Consider the following 17,011-nt stretch of genomic DNA (forward strand, 5'->3'; position numbering starts at 1 on the left):
TGGCGCCACGTAGCGAAAAGAAGAAACGACTGGCGCGCTGTTGTTAACTCGGCTATAATCGCGTAAGCGGTGACTACGCCAATCAAGAAGAAGAAGAGAACATTGTTTATAAATATTTGAAATATCATATCATCATGTTCATAATCCACATTTTCTTTGCAGGGCAAGCCAGCAATAAACGCAATATTCTTTCAATGCTCGCGCTCGTATCCCGCTGCTAGTTAATAATAAATTTCGCCACATCAGCAGGCATGCCACATAAATAGGACACGCGTCGCGGAGTGAGAAATAACTTGACTCGTATGAGCAATGTGCATGTGTATAGCTTTAGTTTTAACACGATATGCGTCCGTGCATAATATATGTGTATAAATACATAATGCTTATGGCTGCTTGTAGCTGTGAAAGTTGTCTAAATTTATAGATCAAACGCACGCAGGCGAGCAATCTGCACGCGAATGTGCAAGCAAAATTGATACCTTACCTTTTAGCTGGACGCGGTGGTTGCACTGCAAGGATCTGAAAATGGAAGAAAAAAAGCAACAAATTAATGGAAGCCCTTTTACTTGCGCAGTTATTTTCGAATATGTTGTAAGGTAAGGTAAGGTAATATATGTATAAATAAAAGTAATATAATGCCAGGATAAAATTTATTTTTATTTGAGATGAGCTTGAAAATTTTATAAATTGTGGCACACAAAGAAATTTGTGGAATTCAAATTTTGAAGATATAGCCTTTTAGAACAAATGTGAAAGAATTTGAAAATCGCTTCCGTTCGGCCACTAGATATTTTTCGAAATTTATAAATAAATGAAATTATACTCTGAAATGGTGCTCTGCGTATTCGACTAATCGGCTAACCGATTTAAACGGTTAGGGCATTTTCAAATTCTAGAGCAGTACAAATAATATAATAAAATGTATATTTCTCTTTTCAACAAGACAAGACATGAAGCCATACATAGCAGGTCAACGAAAGCGTGGCTTTAAGTAAAAAATATTGATATTTTGGAATGGCCAGCTTGCTCTCCTGATGTAAATCCTATTGAGAATACCTGGAAATGGCTGGTAAAAAAGGAGGATTTACGCGGTTTGTCGTCAACTTCATACGATTACTGAGCTAAAAACAGGTATTTTAAGTGCAAGGGCTTTATTAATCTCATAAATGCTTTCTCATTACACCATCTTAATGCTAGATCGAATATTTACTTCTATTAATAATAATCACAATAAATTATTAGGAGAAAAGATAAATTTGTTTATTTTTATTTCTTTTTGGGGTTGAAGTACTATCTTCATAGCAATGAAACGCCGTTTTCAGTGCGTTCTGCTTACTACAATAGTATAAAAAGTACCGTTAGAAAACAACTTATTTTTGTAGAATTTTTACAACTACCATAGAGCTTTAAAATAACAACATTCGTTTTTGGAATGGGAAAGCATTTTTTCAGTATTTCATGAAAATATCATAAATGATCAATGTGATGAGCTGAGTCAATTTAGTCTAGTTTATTTTTTCTTCTGTATATACGCGAAAAAGTCCCTCGGTTTTTGAGGCCTCGATCAGAAATTATGCATGCTGCCTTTTGTCCCCAAGAAACTGCTATTTGTCGTTTTGTATGGGAAACTTTTTTATTTGACAAGTTATCTCCATAAAATATGGCATGGATAGAAATTCAAAATAATGGTATAATTTCTGAAAAAATTGTTCAGATTGAACTATTATAGCTTAGAAACTGAACGACAGGCATCAAGCTCTTGTATGGAAAACATTATCTTTGACTAGATATTTTCCTTAAATTTTGTATACATTAATATCTAAATCTCTTTGAAAAAATTGTTGAGATTAGGTTACTATAGCATACAGCTGCCATGCAAGCCAATCGCTCAAAATTGAATTCTTGTATTGAAAACTTTCTCATTTGAATAAATATTTTCACAAATTTTGATATGCATTAATGCCAAAAACAACGATATAATCTCTGAAAAAAATTGTTCAGATCGGGCCACTTTAGCATATACATAGCTACCAAAGAAACTAAACGATAGATATCAAGTTCTTGTAGGGAAAACTTTCTTATTTGACCTAATATTTTCACGAAATTTGGAATACATGAATATCCAAAACAACGGTATAATTTTTGAAAAAACTATTCAGGTTGGACCACTATAACATAAAGCTGTCATACAAACCTCTCCACAAAATACAGTCCTTGTATGACATTTTTTATTTGTGAAGGGCATTAGCTTTGATGTAATCTATGTTAACGGTATTTCCTTTTTTATATACCTATATAACTTCAGGTATGATATTTTATATTCGTTCTACGTTCTACTCCCAGGTGTCAAGCAAAAATATACAAGTTACGCTTTGGCACTGTGAGCCAACGTGTTAAGCTAAAGCCTTAAAAACAATTTTGGGTCCTCGGCCAATTTTCAATTACCAATATTAAATTATATTTATTTTAATTTCAATTTTCAATATTATTTTACTTTACTAAAATTTAATTATTTTTCCACAAGCCAATCGCTGCAATTGAAATGGTTGCAAGCAATTTATATATCGTCACCTAAATTGCAAAACAACGTAACATAAAAAAAATCGAAATTAAATTTTATATTGCTTAAGATTCACTACAGCATATCATCATATTACATATCTAGATGTACCATACATTTTCAACTTCCGCTCTCAGATATAACCGATAAATAACCCATACATAACCAATATATAACCAATATATTACCAAAATATAACCATTTTATAACCGGAACCCAAATTTTTTTCAATATAAATGGTTTTCACTTCGCCTGTAAACTTATGAAAAGTTATGTTACGTTATTTTGCATTTTAAGTGAGTAAGTATATTTTTTGAATTCAGCTGTATTCAAAATTTCACACACACAAAAAACCACTTGTTTTAAGAATAACGGCATATTTGAAAAATGATGCATAAATCACAATTTTATCGCCAACAAACGAGTTTTTTTGAAGGCAATCAAATGGCAAGGCGTAAAGTAAATATTTATTTATCTCGCACGAGTTGTATTTTTATAACACTAATTTTCTAAATTTTTTTTTATTTTTTTTTTTTCTATTACTGCTTTATGCAAGCTAATTAGTTTAATTGGAACACACTGCAACGCAGCCACACATTTTACTAAAAGTTTTCGCGTTCCACCGTCTTCGTTTGTGCTAAAACTCACACACACACACACACACATAAACAAACAGAACTCACAGCATCAGGAAAAATCAGAAAATGAAAATTTATAGTGACGCGCTAACACATGCATGCCACTACACATGTAAATATTGTATGTATATCTGCCAGCACCCACATCCACTCACGGGCAGCCCGACTGTCACAAGCAAGCGCGAAATTTTCGACTAAACAGAAAAAGGCTGCTCAACCAAGTACCAAATTTAAAAAAAAAAACAATACGTACATACTTACATACATATGTATGTATATTATTCAAAGCGATTTCCACACGCAGAACTCAAATACACACATAGGCATACATATAGACACACATGTACTCGGAGAAGAGTTGCCTTAGGTGAATGCTACATAAATATTTCAAAACGCCACCGAAGTCAAATATTCAAGTCTACAATATATATTTACGATTATGAGTTCGTATGCTGCCTTTGCCGAAATTGAAAAGGTGCCGGTAAGATAAAATATGCGCTTCAATTGAAAATATATAGTTTTGTGAACAAAATAAGGGCGGAATTAGTAAAGTGAATTAAAAATTAAAAAACACATATATGTGTGTGTACGTTTTTAGGCTTTCAAAATTTCACAAGTTTCGTATGGTTGGTTGACTGCCTGTAGCGCTTGACAGATGCAACATGTGGCAAGCGCCCGCTAATGCTTTTGCACCCAAAAACATTTCTAATTCGTCTATTTTATTCATTCTATTTTCAGATTTTTTAACTTTTTTTTTTTTTTTTGCTGCTTTATTTGAGTATTTATTGCTTAGTTTCATTTTTGGATGGCGGCCACAGCAAATCACAGCTGCTAAAAATTAAGATGGTGTGAATAAGAATATGTTTTTTTTTAATCAAATAAATAGAATTGAGTGTGGGCAGTGCAAAAGCAAACTAGTTTGTAAAGAAAATTTTTTTGAAATTAAAAGATGTGGAGGAACTACATTTAAGCGACTGAACAACATTTACAAATCGTTCAACTTTATTTCGAAAATTTACGAATATATTTCGCTCGCTCCACTCAACTTATCGTCAAGATAATCGGCCTACTGAGCGTGCTATTCGCAACTCCATCACCCATCTTAAGACCCAACATTCATTTTTGTATACTATTCGACCTAATAGTAGACCAGTGAAGAAAATATAGCAGACCGAGCTGAGATTGTACATGAAGACCGGCGGCATTCGCAGCAACTGGGACTGACGTATGGAACCACTTGGCGCAGTTTACGTCCCGATCTTAAATTAAAACGTACAAAATTGTGCAAGAACTGAAGCCGGTCGACCTTTCAAAGTGACATCGTTTCGCTCCATGAGCTCTAGAAAAAGAGCTCAATGGGTTTGTGAACAAGCAAAATTGCCACATTGGGGAATAAGATATTCAAAAGCTGTCATTAAGAACAAATAACGTTTTGTTGTGGTTTGATGATCGACATAATCATCGGTCCACATTTCTTCAAGGATGATGCCGGTGAGAACGTAACCGTCAATTGCGACCATTGTCCCGTCATGATAACCGACTATTTGATGCCTGAAATTGAAATCCTTCAACTCAGCGAAATTTGGTATCAACAAAGCGGCACCACTTCCCACTTATCGCAAGAAACAATGTATTTATTGAGAGAACACAGATAAGCAGATAATTTCACACTTTGGGCCAGTGGATTGGCCACCAAGATCGTGTGAAAGCAAACCGTTACAGTTTTTCCTGTAGAAGAATCTCGTTTCGATTCAATCCTGGGACCAAAACAGGACGCGAATAATTCGCCAGTTCAGTCGAAATGCTTGAATGAGATTCGAAAATTGCACTCAGCGGAGGGATCATCTGAGATGTAGCCGCAGCCAGCATTTGAAAGAGATTAGCTTCAAATAATCAATGCGAAAGAATGTCCTTTGGAATGACAGTAATCATTTCTGTCAAGATTTTTAACCTAACTGAGCTCAAGCTCAAAATATATATCAAAAGCCAACGAACCTATAGGAGTATACAATAAGAAAATAGAATTTCTATTAAATTCCAGTAGAGGAACTATAAATTAACACATTTTAATTTAACTTGCAACTAAGTTCACATATACTAACACTTTTATTTCAAACCACTATAGACCATTAGTATCTACGATGTCTACTGTTTGACTGTAATGCGATACCGTTATAATATTTTTCCCATTTCCACTGCACATATGAACATATTTCAATGGTTAATTCATTAAATCAGCAATTCAGCAGCGCATTAATGTCAGCAAATGTCAACCAACGAATGTCTCCGGCGACAACCAAAAGCCGGCAAATGTCAGCTAACAACAAACTGGTTGGATGACATCATGGGACCAATCATTAGTTTAAATTTATGCCACCTTAGCCAACAGCATGAAATTCACTTTTACTTAACCTTATATTGGATGTGTGTTCGACGACGATGACGAGCTCAATGGCAAAACAACAACAGAAACAAACTTTCAAATTTTAAAATATGAAAATAAAAACAATTTATTTTTTTACAGTCAGCTAGCACAACAGGTTTGTTTACTTTTCAGCGCGCCATGGGCGTCCACTCACATCCAACGCCATATAGCGTACAAAACCATCCAAATACGCGCTCACATGGATGGTAGGAATATGCAAATGAGTGGTGAGAACAAGTGTCACAATGAAATTATGCATGTGCTTTTGAATTAGTATAGCATCGCATTTCAGTCGCTGGCAGATTACCGTAACTAATTAGTCTAAATTTAATACGATGAAAGATTGTGAGTGAAAAATTAGCGTTTATTAAATCTAATCCCAACTTTGTACTTATTAGTTATAGTGAAAATAATTTGCCAAATTATTATTGCTGTTAATTTTGAAGCATTTGACGGCTATCACTTATCCTTACATCTTATGTATAAAGATAATAAATGGGACCAAAATACTTGAAGGATTGTCTCTGGCTCAAATAACATTTTGGGAACTCCACGACTTCATGGAGCGTCCAAGACTTACGTTTTCTATAAGAAATTATTTTTTATTTCAAGCAAAAATTTTTTAAAACCAGACAAAAAGTCTTTGAACTTAATTATTTTTTTATCATCTAAGCCCTCCATAGTAGTAAAACGTGTCGAAATATGTAAAACAAAACTCTTTAATTAGATACCCTTATAGGTCACACAAATGATAACCAGGACGAGCTGAGTTGACTTAGACACGTTCGTTAGTCTGTAAATACACCAAGTTGCATCTCAGGTTTTGAGATATCGAATTGAAATTTTGCACACACTTTTTCTATACAAGACACTCCTCGTTTATTGGAACCGTCTATATTGGACCAGAGACCACTATGCCTGTCATACAAACTGAACAATCAAAATTATGACATTGTATTGTAGACAGTAGTGCAATATTTGAAGCACAGAAGACAGAATATTAGAAAACGTTCAAATCGGATCACTATAACATATAGCTATCATACAAAGTGTATGCTCGGAATAAAGTGGTTGTATGGAAAATTTTTTGATTTGAGAGGATACTCAACTGATCAAAATTTTACACATGTCTTTAAAATACAATTCTTAAAGACTTTGACGAAAGATTTTTTTCGATCATAACTATTTGAAAAAAAAATGTCGCGAAATTTTCACTAAAATTTTCATTTTTCTCTAAATATATTTGCCATAAATCCAATTTAAATTTTTTTTTTCATCGTCCAAGTTCTAAGTTAAGGTTAAAACTAAAACCATTTTTTTCTTTGTTAATAGTTTATGTTTATGTCAATAAAAAATTCTTAATTTTATTATATGAGAAAAAAATTGTAGTAAAAAGCTGTTTTTTAACCGATGAAACCCCATGTGGTGCCATAGTTAAGCTCAAGTTCTTGTGTAGAATCTTTTGAATTTGTGAGGGCTGTGTTGTACCCTTATAGCAGAAACAGTCAGAAACGCAGAATCGTGGGTCGTGTCAGCTGATTCGACCTATCTTATGGGCGCGCAATGTAAGTGCGCAGTGAAAAACACTACTCCCTTCTCTCTTTGACGTCGGATGACGTGAGAATCTACAGCACTTTGGTTTTTGCCGTCTAAACGTGTCAGCTGATTGCTCTCTCACAACACAGGGTTGCCCATATCTATATACTGTAGTAATTATCAACTTTTATAATTCAATCTGTTCAATATGTTTGAAATTTTCTTAAAATAACTCAAAATTGGAGTCGAATGCTATTATTTATAAATATATAAACTATTTTTGATAGCTTGTTTTCAGTTTTGATATTTTATATTATAAAAAATTGTAATTGAAAACATAGATGTGTACAAAACTATATATGCGTATTGAGCAATGGCAACATTGTGCAATCATCTAGAAGACCGCAATTTAAAGCACGCACACAGTTTATAAACTTTCTTGCAATAAAAAAGAAATGTGGTATATTCAACATTTAGTTTGGACTCCTCTCCTCGGGTATTGTATTATTTTTGTAGAGTCTAAGCAGCTAAGCAAATTATTGCTTACAAATTTCAATTATCGACGACTCGCATAAATTTGACATTTTCAATGAATTACTAAATATCATAAATTAACCATAAATGGGCAACTAAATGCATGTACGCATGTGTGAGTGTGACAGCGGACAGGGTTGTTGACAGTGAAGACAGCTGACAGTTGTTAGCAACAAACTCGTGCCTATTGGAAAAATGTTGAATATAACTTTATGAACTGCAGCATAACTAAATAACGAACTAAAGATATTCACTCAAACGAATATGCATATAAACAGAGTTAATATGTATAACATAAAGATATATACAAGTCGACTTTTGAGAATTAGCATTTTGTAACGATTATTACTAACTTTTAATATTTAACTCTCAGTTGAGTGGGTAGTACAGAGGCGCAAGATTAAGTTAACTTGAAAAGTACCGTTGCAGCAAAGTCGATAATCAATGTATTTATTAAAAAATTTATAGCGACAATTTCCTGTTTCATTTTTTTTTTTTTTTTTTTTTTTTTTTTTTTTTTTTTTTTTTTTTTTTTTTTTTTTTTTTTTTTTTTTTTTTTTTTTTTTTTGAGGGAGCAATCACTAGCGTTGCTGCCATCAGCTACCAAAATTTTGTTGGAATCACTTTATGCTCACCGTTAGTTGATATGTGATTAGCTATGAGCTTTAACGCTTTAAAATATATAAAGCGATGAAACGCTCAAAAATCAAAAAAAATTTTAGCAATTTTATGTGTTTTTGTCATCAGCCTAGCGGCACTTTACCAAATTTAATTAAATATTTTTTCTAATTTGTGACATTTGAAAAAGTGAAAATGCACGTTTTTGTCGCTTCGTCGTTTCGAAAACGAAATTGCTAAACATATTCAGCCCGTAGTGTCTGCAATTAAATCCGTATTAAAATTTAATTAAACAATTGGCAATCAATTACAATTGCTTTAATGTTTTTTCAGCTAAAAAGGTTGGTTGACACGCCGATTTATGTGTCGGTCGGTATGTCTGTGCCTGACTATGTTTGTATGCAGACTGCAATTAAAAATAGCCGAACTATTTCGGCTACAAACGCTTGACAGTGGAAGAGCTTGAAATGAATAAATAGTAGACGGAAGTGAAGCGAAAGCGCCGTTGTGTGTTTGTAAGCATTTTTTATTTACATATATATTACATGCACTCGTACATACAAACATTTATATATGTATACATATATATTTGCATATAATATGAAGTGATGTGCTTTAGGTGCGCTTCTCTAGAATGTAGGTTAATGGAATTTAGAGGAAATTGCGAAATATTTCTGCTATGCATTCAATGACTGTATTGCAATTGAGTTCAAATCAAATTAGACAATTAGTTTAATTTATTTAATGGAGTCGAATTAAAAGAAAAATACATCGAAATCATTCACAGTGCAAAGCGGTTAGAAAAACTACGGTATGAAGTAAGTTTTCAATAAGTGAAATTTATTTGGCGAATTTTATATTTATGAGAAATTCAATTTTATTTTGGCGATAATACAAAATAACGCCGCACGCCAAGTTTGATGATTCGATTCGACCTGTCAGGGAGACAACTAGTGTCATACCCTAACAAATTGGTGAATTTTGAAAATTTAAAAAACTAATTTATCAATTAATAATTTAAAGGCAAAAATATACATATCTCAAGAAACCACAGTGAATGTTTTGACAAAAATTAAATATTTCTTCAATTATCCGAGATCTCCAACTGCAGCAATTTTGTCATTTTCTGTGGAAGAAATTTAAATAAACCTCTCTAGAAGATATTAACAGTATAACGATCGAAAGTCGGAAAAAGTTAAGAATTAAAAACAACGTAACGTTAAAAAAAATTCATTTTCAATTTTGGTCGTTTTTGGCTTGGTAAAATTCGATTTTTGAACTTTTGAAGAAACTGAGAAATAATTGTATGTGGATATATGTATGCTATTGTGTGCAAAAATTAGTAATACCTTTTAATACACTATAAATTTCGTACGAAACCCCATTCGTCGGAAATTTTCTTTCTATGTCGGTATGACTGTCAGTGAGACCAGGGCCAATTGTCACATCAAAATAATCATCAGTGTTCAGTATACGCTTGACTTTCTGAAGTACATGAAGGGCATTCGGCTATTATTACGAGGGGGGAAATTATTCAATGAAGAAATTTCTATACATTTTGTGTACGGAATCAAATTTCTGCAACCGAAACTTTCAGAATGTTGAAAAAGGCCTTCGGTGATAATCGTTTGTCATGAGCAAGTGTTTTTGATTGTTACAAAATATTCAAGAACACGTTGACGATGAACCTAGTTCCAGACGGGTATACACATCAACTGGTGATCAACACGTCAATAAAATAAAGGAATTGGTGCTTGATTAACAGTTATAGTTCTTACCGGCATCGTTGGAGGTGTCAGTGAAAATAATTTTGAAAGATTATTTGGCCCTAAGAAAAGTGAAACTACGATTTTTTCCAAGATCACTCAATTTTATTGAAAAACAGTCTAATTATAAAAATTAAAAGCCCTAATTGTAATTCACACGGCAGCAGGACAAGCGCTTTCCGAACCCAAGAAAATAGCACAAAACAAATGATTTTTTAATAAACCAAAAAAAAAATCCCAACACACGACAATCAATAAATTACGTAGGTGCCCTTTCAACGCACAAATTGCGTATTTAAGGTAAGTGTAGAGAGAGAAAAGGTGTTGATTTACAAAACAAACAAATAGTTTTGTTGTAATAACTGAACGGGTAGGTCAGAACATCGTGTCTCTCAAATCTACAAGGGTGCCATTTCAGCGACCTTTTGCTTTCACACAAACGCTCAAACGATTCGGCCATTGATCATTAGAAGCAGGCACAATTTCTATTGTTATAGACGCTGTTGTTCGACCCAAAGATTTTTGAGACCCCTCAAATTTATGTGCGTTATTTGATAGGTCATGTTCTCCAACACCGACCATGAAATGTAGTCCAATGGATTCAAATTTGGTCTTCCAGACCGCCAATTATATGCAGCTATGAAATCAGGATGATGCTGTTAAGCCATTGTTGGATGATTTTTGCTTTCGCAGAATATATCTGGATGATCCATTGAGGAGGGTAAAGCTAAACTGCCTTAGCACAGCTTCAATAACTTTCTGCTGGTAAATTTTTCCCAGTTTCAATCACAAAATCAAATTTTGCATAAAATTTTTTATTTTGCTTAGTAAAAACTTCTTCAACAATGACATTTTTTCAGACCATTTGACCGACTGATACTTTCAAATGGAGATCAATTCGAATAGGTATTGCTATTGATCTGATCGATATAGCTATTTCTCTTGCTATTTTTAAGGAGGTTTCGGAAAATGTATGATCCATTGGGTATTGGCAATGACGAGTACAATAGTCGATGGAACAAAGAGCTGTACGAGATATACGACGACATTGGCCAAGTTCAGCGAATAGGAGGTCATGTCATCAGAATGGACGCAAACAATCCAGCACTGAGAGTATTCAACGCAGTAACCGCCAGAGAAAGCAGAGGAAGACCTCTACTCCATCTGGTAAGAACCTGCCTATACTTGGAGTCTAAAATTTGCGCAAAGTAGTGAAAAAAGAAACGACAAGCGCGCTGTTTTAAACTCAGCTATAACCGCGTAAACAACAATAGAGAAGAAGAAGACTTTGGCTGATGTTATACTTAAGGCTTAGTATCCAGCTCTCAAGAAATGTAAAAACTTCATATAAAAAAAAGCTTAAGAACGGTCAAGAAACTTTCCTTCGATAAATTTACTTGTACTAGTATGCAGCTTTAAAGTAATTTAGTACTATTTTTTAATACTTTTTTCAATAAAATGAGAATATGGCAAACCTGGTTTTGCGAAGAAACATCGAATCAACAATTGTTTCTTGAACGAAATTCTAAGTAATCGTCAAATTCATCATAAATTAGTTAAAATCATTATTCTGAATTATATTTCATTTTGAAATGTTGTATAAATCTTACCAATCGTCAATAACATTCCTTAAATCGCAATGAAAATATTTATGTTACTTCGCACATACATACATACATAATACGAACAATGTTTATTTTCATTGTTTATTCTCTCTTGCTCTTCTAATGTGGATCGTTCACAATGCGTATCCAGCTGTCAAAATTACTTGAGAAATAATGTATTTTTTTTCTTGAGCAATTAATTGAGAGCTGGATACCTACGTTAAGAATGCTTTGCATAAATTTCATAATTTCTTTGCCAAATTGGACTTTCAGACAACAATAAATTTATAAGTAAGTTATTTACTAGTGAGAATAATTTGCAACATCAAGAAGTAGCAGGATGCCTTTAAGAAAGAAGCATCTTACACTGGAGTCCAAGAAATTAAGAATTTTCTTTAACCTTCGTTCAATTCGAGATTTTTCTGCAAATTTTCCTAACAAATGCGCATGCCAACGAATACTTTAATTGTCAGTGAGGAATTTTAAAATCCAACAAATGGTTCAACCTGTTACACCTGTCCACAAATCAATTTATGGCGCCACTTTTTGTCAGAGTCTACGTAATTTATTGCTTTAAATGCCAGCAATTTCTTCAGCAAATTTCAGCTGCTACTTTTGTCCTGCTTGCAACAGCTGTGGCGCAGCACAGCAAGCGACAAATCCTCTACAACTTGCTAACTTCAACCCGCCACATTGCTGCTTTGAAGCGCGCGCGCACACACAAAAACCGATGATTGACGACAGCGGAGACAGCAACAATATTGCTACATAACAATCACTACGCAATTTGCAGCAACATTTCTCTGCACAGCACAACGACTAGGTAATAGGGCAAAAACTAAGAATATATAGCAAATAGCGAACTTAGAAATATATCTAAATGTATTTGTAAGAGTATTCAGCAAAGGGCACCGCAAGCTGGAGGCGAAAAATCGGTGGTCGCTGTCCTGCAACCTGCCAACATGCAACAAATATATTTGAAATACTTACTATATATGCCGCATGCAACTGAGCAATCTGAGCAACGGCACAAAAAATACGAGTAACAATATTAATATTGGCAACGGTATGCAATGGAGAGGAACAGTAACTATTGTGACAACCAAGCAAATTCTGTTGCGCTTACTAGTAAAGCAGTGCAACATTACTCACTCATACACACACATACATACCCACAAACCGAATGCTGCATCCAACGAATCTAGCTGACAGCCAGAGCCACAACAACAACGACAACACTAATTGTGTAGAAAAAATTGCTGTTTGCTACAATGCAAAAATAAAAAACACAACAACAACAACAATATTTCAAGTGCACAACGCTGACGACAATGACAATCGCAATCATGCAATGGCAACATTTGCAATGACAATAAAATAGAGGTGCACAACCAGCGACAAGGTAAGTTGGCCAGCAGCAACAATAAAAACAACAATAGAAGGGCCACGAATATCCATCGCCACCGTTGAGCGACTGTGGTGGCAGCTGTAACGGCGTCACGCATTAAAATCATTTCCTCTATTGTCTCGCAACTGGTTTTCGCAACAGCAGCAACAATGGCATACGTAGGCACATACACATAGATAGCAGTTAGACTTCTAACTGCTACTGCTGCTGCTTCGATTGTTGGTTGCTCGCAAATACACAGAAGAAGTTTATTTTTGAAATTTTGCTTCTGTTTACAAATTCTCGTTTGCTCGCTCCATTGTTACTTTTTGACATATACATACTATATCTGCAATGACAATGCATGAATACACATTTGTAGCTATCTAGGCTTATTTAACAGGCTTTGAGGTTAAAAGTGCGCTAAAACGCTAAAGTTCGTGGAGTTAAGGTCAAAGCAAATAAATGCCAAAAAGCCTCCAGGCCAATTTACAATTGATGTTTACATAACTGTTCCAAATAGTTTGAAGAAGAAGACTGATCTTGATTTAAAACCAAGTAAGGAAGACATAAGTTCGGGTGGAACCGAACATTTTATGGTATACTCTTGCAACTTGCAGGCATCAAAGCCAGGAAAATACCTTAAGGTAAAAAGCGCCAACCAGAGAATCGGAATCCAAACAATTTTAGAATAGGCAAACGCATTAAACCCTTAAAATAATACGGCTGTGTAAACTGACGTTGAGTAACACCAAAAGCTACGTCAGGATACCAAACGGGGTTTCAGACAAGGCGACTTCGTTTCCTGTGACTCCTTCAATCTACTGCTGGAGAAAATTATTCGGGCAGGTACAATCTTATATAAGAGTGTACAGCTGCTGACGTATACCGATGATATTGATATCATTGTCCTCAATAAACATCTGCTTTGTGCAGAATGTGTAAGGAAGCGAAGCCAATTGGTCGGATGGTAAACGATTAAAACCGAAATATTTCCTCTCATCAAAGAAGCGGTTGTCGCACTCGCGACTAGGCTCCCATGTCACTGTTGACAGTCAAAACTTCGAAGTCGTACATAATTTCGTCTATCTTGAAATCAGTATTAACAGCAACAACAATGTCAGCCTCGAAATCCAACGCAGAAAAACTCTTTCCTACAAACAAAAACCAAACTCTATAACTCACACATGCTTTATGGTGCAGAGGCATGGACAATGACTGATCTGATGAGTGGGTGTTACGAGTTTTCTAGAAGAAGGTTCTGCGGAAGATCTATGGTCCATTGCGCATTGCCGACGGCGAATACCGCAGTCGATGGAAAGATGAGCTGTGTGAGATATACGACGACATTGACATATTGCCGCGATTTACGAGACAGCAGCTACGTCTAGCTAGGTCATGCCGTCCGAATGGACGTAATCTCCCAGCTCTGAGAGTATTCGACTCAGTACCCGCAAGCAGATTAAAAGGAAAAAAAATCCATTCCTTTGGAAAAACTGGGTGGAGAAGGACCTGACTTCGCTTGGGATCACAAATTGGCGCCACTTTGCAAAAAGAAGAAACAAGAGCGGTGATAAACCAGTAAAGAAGAAGAAATGTGTATGGCAGCTTTATGCTATACATAGTTATCCGATATTCCCATTTCAGACAAATGAGTAGCTTTTTGTAAGGGAAGCACGCATGACAATTTCAGAACGATATCTCAAAACATAAGGGATAAATATGGCTCAATCGACTCAGCTCGGCACACTGGTCACTAATATAGTAAGTAATAGAGTATGTACCCTGTTCAGAGTACAATTAAAAAATGTTTTCGGATTATCATAAAGCGAGTTTTATTGAGATGTATGATACTCTGAATGTACCAAAAAACATACAATCGACAGACAAATGGCAAAAGTGTAAAAGTTGAACTATCTATTGCCCACACATCCATCGTATTTCCCGGGTCTACAGCCAGTATTACTTTTTATGCTCACACTTCAAGAATATAGAAATAACTGCTGGAAAAAATAGGCAAGACTTAACTTATTTTGAAGCAAAAGTGCAAGCGTAATACAAAACGATGTTGAAAGAGCGGAATATTGTTATAATCGGAGCATTGGTCTTGACGACACTTCAGTATAGAAGTTTCGCCAAAAGTATTTTCTTCTATAAAACGATACGATTTTCAGCCTATGTGTTAAAACCGTGGCCTACAAATTATCTTCAAGGTAAGCCGTAACTCAACGAAATACCAACCCAAATAACTTGATGCCAAAAAATTAAAAAAAAAAAAAAAAAAATTAATGAATTCGGAAACATTTAGAACAAACAAATACATAATCTCAAAGAAATAGCTTAAGTAAGTTTATAAAAGCATACAATTTAGTTATCAAAATATTATTTATTTTACACTTTTGGGAGAAATTTTTTGAGCTTAAAATTTTAATCTGCATTCTCTCACCGCACACGAAGAAATATTTTAATAATATTAAACAAAACATTTATTCTCTTCCAATAATGTTTATCCATTGCAATAACAATAAACACTTAAAATCCTATTAGCCTCAGCTCGTAATTACACTTCTGAGCATAGTGACACTAAGTAGCTTAAGTGGACTCAACGCCACTTGACGCAAAGTACGAAGCAAAAGCATTTCTCATTACTTAAGGCGGACATGATGATGAAGTACAAATACAAATAATGTGGTCGCTTTAAAAGATCTTTGGCAATTATGTATTTATTGTTTTAATTTTTATAGAAATTTATTATATTACGGTTTTAGAGCCAATAAGAAAACAGATAAACATACTAAATTGAGGAAATATTAGTTTTTTTAGAATAATAAACATCTCTTGATAATGCAAATAATTAGGGAATATTTTTCTCTCCCTCTCTCACTCTCTATCTCTCTCTCTCTCTCTCTCTATCTCTCTTAAATGTGTAAGAATTACTTACTATTTAGTAATTTATTGAGATTTTTATATTGAAATATTGAAATGAGCACGGAAGACGGTGAACTTATTAGACCAAAATATCAAACAGGTCCACAAACTAATTTAGGATGACCGTAAAGTAAAATTTTTCGAAATAGCAGACACTCTAAAGGTACCAACAGAACCTATTTGTCGCGTCATTCAGGAATATTTGAATATGAAAAAGCACTGTGCCAAGTGGGTGCCACGCGAGCTCACTTATGATCAAAAACAACGACGACCTGATGATTTGGAGCAATATTTGGAGGTGTTCAAGCGTAATAAGCCTGAGCTCTTGCATCAATATATGACAATGGATAAAACTTGGTTTCACTGTCGAAACGGATGGAAAACAAAGTGCTGTTTCACCAAGACAATGCATCGTGCTACAAGTCAGAATTTGAAGAGCTGGAAAATCGCTATAATCTGTGTATCATCCTTGAAGGGAACTATGTTGAATAAAATAAAAGCAATTTTAGAATCTGGTTGGCATATGTATCTGTCAGAGTTGTATGATAAATTTGTTTCAAATACATAAATTTACACTAAAGACAGAAAAAAATCGTATACTCATTTTAGACCAAATTTAATTTGAGAAGACTTTACTAAAAACTTAAATTGATTATCTTTAGCAAGTTTAATGCAAATATTTGGCGAAAAGCTAATAAAGTTACGAATTGTTAGAAAATTAAGACTCACTTAGATCAAAAATAATAACGCCACAGCAAGAGGTTTGCGAGAGATTTGCTGCAATGCATCTGTGATAATTGGGTGCCCAACTAATTGGGAAGCACACACCTCTGTGTTTAAGTTTTTATAAGTCACTTAAACTAACGATTGATGTTACTAAATAAGACGCATTCATTTATCCGATCGGAAATACGTTAGAGTTTATTTTTAACACAAATTCCGTTTACAATAAATGCCAAACTTAATTACGTTCTTAATTGCATAATTTACCAAAAATTAATGCTCAAGGCATAGT

At 34.3% G+C, this 17,011-nt stretch overlaps 1 protein-coding gene across 3 annotated transcripts in view; it reads right to left on the reverse strand.

Moving 5' to 3' along the window:
- The window catches only part of LOC108978473, an 82,359-nt gene that overhangs the window by 42,573 nt on the left and 22,775 nt on the right, over nt 1-17,011 (reverse strand). For all 3 annotated transcript variants that reach the window (XM_018948792.1, XM_018948793.1, XM_018948791.1), the window contains one exon: nt 485-519. The gene's annotated coding sequence lies outside the window, so the exon portion shown is untranslated. The remainder of the gene's footprint in view (nt 1-484; nt 520-17,011) is intronic.

This window comes from Bactrocera latifrons, unplaced genomic scaffold (assembly GCF_001853355.1).
Source record: "Bactrocera latifrons isolate USDA-ARS-PBARC rearing strain unplaced genomic scaffold, ASM185335v1 scaffold_122, whole genome shotgun sequence".
NCBI classification, from domain to species: domain Eukaryota; kingdom Metazoa; phylum Arthropoda; class Insecta; order Diptera; family Tephritidae; genus Bactrocera; species Bactrocera latifrons.